Source organism: Salvelinus fontinalis, chromosome 41, assembly GCF_029448725.1.
Source record: "Salvelinus fontinalis isolate EN_2023a chromosome 41, ASM2944872v1, whole genome shotgun sequence".
In the NCBI taxonomy this organism is placed as follows: Eukaryota; Metazoa; Chordata; class Actinopteri; order Salmoniformes; family Salmonidae; genus Salvelinus; species Salvelinus fontinalis.
In genome coordinates, this window is record NC_074705.1 from 2,115,715 (window position 1) to 2,120,714 (window position 5,000).

Sequence of the window (5,000 nt, forward strand, 5' to 3'; positions counted from 1 at the left end):
AATGTTGTGATTGGGGTGAGATGGTCTCATAACTGTAATGTTGTGATTGGGGTGAGGTGGTCTCATAACAGTTATATGTTGTGATTGGGGTGAGATGGTCTCATAACTGTAATGTTGTGATTGGGGTGAGGTGGTCTCATAACAGTTATATGTTGTGATTGGGGTGAGATGGTCTCATAACTGTAATGTTGTGATTGGGGTGAGGTGTTCTCATAACAGTAATATGTTGTGATTGGGGCGAGGGAGTGAGAGGAAGGGGATTGCACACAATAGACAATAGATGTGTAGATGACATAGTGTAACTAATAGCTTTATGATGCTGGACACTGGATCTGGACAGCAACTGCTACTGTACATGAGAGGCTATACTGATCCACTGATCTCAACAGGTATTGATGTGTGCTGCAGTCTCTTTGGTTGTAGCATCATGCTCTGGTGATCAGCATCCCGCTTGAAAACATCTTACACGGACCACAGGGGGCTGTGGAACAATGGTAAGGAGGTCTGGAACAGCCAGGTGACATCACACAGCACCCCACATCCCAACACCAAGCCATGGTAACATCACACAGCACCCCACATCCCAACACCAAGCCATGGTAACATCACACAGCACCCCACATCCCAACACCAAGCCATGGTAACATCACACAGCACCCCACATTCCACCACCAAGCCATGGTAACATCACACAGCACCCCACATTCCAACACCAAGCCATGGTAACATCACACAGCACCCCACATCCCAACACCAAGCCATGGTAACATCACACAGCACCCCACATCCCAACACCAAGCCATGGTAACATCACACAGCACCCCACATTCCAACACCAAGCCATGGTAACATCACACAGCACCCCACATCCCAACACCAAGCCATGGTAACATCACACAGCACCCCACATCCCAACACCAAGCCATGGTAACATCACACAGCACCCCACATCCCAACACCAAGCCATGGTAACATCACATAGCATCCCACATCCCAACACCAAGCCATGGTAACATCACACAGCACCCCACATCCCAACACCAAGCCATGGTAACATCACACAGCACCCCACATCCCAACACCAAGCCATGGTAACATCACACAGCACCCCACATCCCAACACCAAGCCATGGTAACATCACATAGCACCCCACATCCCAACACCAAGTCATGGTAACATCACACATCACGTCACATCCCAACACCAAGCCATGGTAACATCACATGAGGTTTCCAGATAACTGTAATAATGAAGAAACCCCTGTAACAACATAGCTGGATGGTTTACAGTAGACTAACAGGAGACCTATAGGAGGAGCTGGATGGTTTACAGTAAACTAACAGGAGACCTATAGGAGGAGCTGGGTGGTTTACAGTAAACTAACAGGAGACCTATAGGAGGAGCGGGGAGGTTTACAGTAAACTAACAGGAGACCTATAGGAGGAGCTGGGTGGTTTACAGTAAACTAACAGGATACCTATAGGAGAAGCTGGGTGGTTTACAGTAAACTAACAGGAGACCTATAGGAGAAGCTGGGTTGTTTACAGTAAACTAACAGGAGACCTATAGGAGAAGCTGGGTGGTTTACAGTAAACTAACAGGAGACCTATAGGAGAAGCTGGGTGGTTTACAGTAAACTAACAGGAGACCTATAGGAGGAGCTGGATGGTTTACAGTAAACTAACAGGAGACCTATAGGAGGAGCTGGGTGGTTTACAGTAAACTAACAGGAGACCTATAGGAGAAGCTGGGTGGTTTACAGTAAACTAACAGGATACCTATAGGAGAAGCTGGGTGGTTTACAGTAAACTAACAGGAGACATATAGGAGGAGCTGGATGGTTTACAGTAAACTAACAGGAGACCTATAGGAGGAGCTGGATGGTTTACAGTAAACTAACAGGAGACCTATAGGAGGAGCTGTATGGTTTACAGTAAACTAACAGGAGACCTATAGGAGGAGCTGGGTGGTTTACAGTAAACTAACAGGAGACCTATAGGAGGAGCTGGATGGTTTACAGTAAACTAACAGGAGACCTATAGGAGGAGCTGGGTGGTTTACAGTAAACTAACAGGAGACCTATAGGAGAAGCTGGGTGGTTTACAGTAAACTAACAGGAGACCTATAGGAGGAGCTGGGTGGTTTACAGTAAACTAACAGGAGACCTATAGGAGAAGCTGGATGGTTTACAGTAAACTAACAGGAGACCTATAGGAGGAGCTGGATGGTTTACAGTAAACTAACAGGAGACCTATAGAAGGAGCTGGATGGTTTACAGTAAACTAACAGGAGACCTTTAGGAGGAGCTGGATGGTTTACAGTAAACTAACAGGATACCTATAGGAGGAGCTGGATGGTTTACAGTAAACTAACAGGATACCTATAGGAGGAGCTGGATGGTTTACAGTAAACTAACAGGAGACCTATAGGAGGAGCTGGATGGTTTACAGTAAACTAACAGGAGACCTATAGGAGGAGCTGGATGGTTTACAGTAAACTAACAGGAGACCTATAGGAGGAGCTGGATGGTTTACAGTAAACTAACAGGAGACCTATAGGAGGAGCTGGATGGTTTACAGTAAACTAACAGGAGACCTATAGGAGGAGCTGGATGGTTTACAGTAAACTAACCGGAGACCTATAGGAGGAGCTGGATGGTTTACAGTAAACTAACAGGAGACATATAGGAGGAGCTGGGTGGTTTACAGTAGACTAACAGGAGACCTATAGGAGGAGCTGGGTGGTTTACAGTAGACTAACAGGAGACCTATAGGAGAAGCGTCAGCGGAGTTACAAGTTAGTCCACTTAGCTCCTGTCTCCTATTAGTAGACTCCCTGTCATTCTGAATATGTTCCCCATCAGCCTAGTGCTTCTCATCAGACATACACTGACTGTATCCTGCTGGCTGCCACTGCTCAGTACTCAGCGCTCATCAGCCTCATATTAACATAATGTTAGTGTCAGCTCACGTCAACGCTCTCTCACTGAACTGTTACAGTGCTGTCATCAACTCTGATTGGGATGACAACGTTTGGCCACAGGGCAGACAGATCAGAGAGTTTAGTTCATTAACGAGCTATGGGACTCTATGCACCAGGTTCTGAGGGAGGGAGGGAGGGAGGGAGGGAGGGAGGGAGGGAGCAGAAAGTACAATTATTGTACTGTCGTCAGCTATCTAACCTACTGAGAAGACCATAATGCTAAGCCTGTTTGATCCAGTCCTGTCTCAACACCAAGTTAATATACTGTCCCTTCCAGGTCAATTTCTACACATTACCCCAGTGTATTCTGAACCTATGAAACCATGTGCTGGAGACACATCTCCTGTTATGAACAGAGCAAACATTGAAGACATGGTCAGAGCCTGCAGTGCTTCCAGGTTAAAGGTTAAGTAGGATGCTGTGTTACAGAGAACTGTTGGTTCCCTTTGAAGACCGTGTCACATGGTATGATGCTGAACGATCTCCTCTCTTCTTGTGAACGCTAGTCTGTGTTTAGAAGCATGGCGGTTGGTTGGTTCATCCTCTGCCTTTAATTACATTAATTAGAAGGCTGTATGTATGTTGGCATACATGAGTTATCTTCATTTGAGATACTCTCTTTTAGGTTTAGGTTTGGCATACCTTGCATGTTTGTGTCTTTAGAACACATTCCGAGCATTCTAGATTTATATCACGATTATACTGCTCTGTGGTCCAGATTTTGAATTCTGTTTCTGAGATATAATATGTGAACTGATGTAGAAAGAGCTTTCAGTCATGTCAAGGAAGGTTTGGACTGGAGGGATATTTAACTTGAAGTTATGTCCATGGACAGTTACAGCACCTCTGGTGTCCCTTGAGTTTCCCAGCCAGCCAGCCAGGCAGGCAGGCAGGCAGGCAGGCTGGCACCCATGGCAGGCTGGCAGGCAGGCAGGCAGGCTGGCACCCATGGCAGGCAGCGGTTTCAACAGTGCTGCTATGGAGGGCACCATGTCCCCTGACTCACTGATCAGGCTCAGTAGGACAGAGGTCCTGTCTATCTTTGGCAAGGTCACCAACTACGCCTGCAGCTAATTGGATGAGTCTCTACAGTTCTACTGCAATTTGAAAAATGTGTTCTTGACAGTTCACACCAAAATGTCCACAGCATATCTGTAAAAAGAAAAGAAGCTAATGAACATGTAAAATAAGAGAGCTATTTTTCATGTCAAAAGACCTAACATCGGCAAAACAGATTGTGATCAAGTGTTTACAAGAAAATCCAACAGACTGATGATAATTTTATTGGTCTGTATCACTCTTTCCTTTTATTAACACAAAAGTTGAGCATACAGTAAAACTAGTCGACCATACAGTAAAACTAGTTGAATATACAGTAAAACTAGTTGAACATACAGTAAAACTAGTTGAATATACAGTAAAACTAGTTGAACATACAGTAAAACTAGTTGAACATACAGTAAAACTAGTTGAACATACAGTAAAACTAGTTGAAAATACAGTAAAACTAGTTGAACATACAGTAAAACTAGTTGAACATACAGTAAAACTCGTTGAATATACAGTAAAACTAGTTGAACATACAGTAAAACTAGTTGAACATACAGTAAAACTAGTTGAATATACAGTAAAACTAGTTGAACATACAGTAAAACTCGTTGAATATACAGTAAAACTAGTTGAACATACAGTAAAACTCGTTGAATATACAGTAAAGCTAGTTGAACATACAGTAAAACTCGTTGAATATACAGTAAAGCTAGTTGAACATACAGTAAAACTCGTTGAATATACAGTAAAACTAGTTGAACATACAGTAAAACTAGTTGAACATACAGTAAAACTAGTTGAATATATAGTAAAACTAGTTGAATATACAGTAAAACTAGTTGAACATACAGTAAAACTAGTTGAACATACAGTAAAACTAGTTGAATATACAGTAAAACTAGTTGAATATACAGTAAAACTAGTTGAACATACAGTAAAACTAGTTGAACATACAGTAAAACTAGTT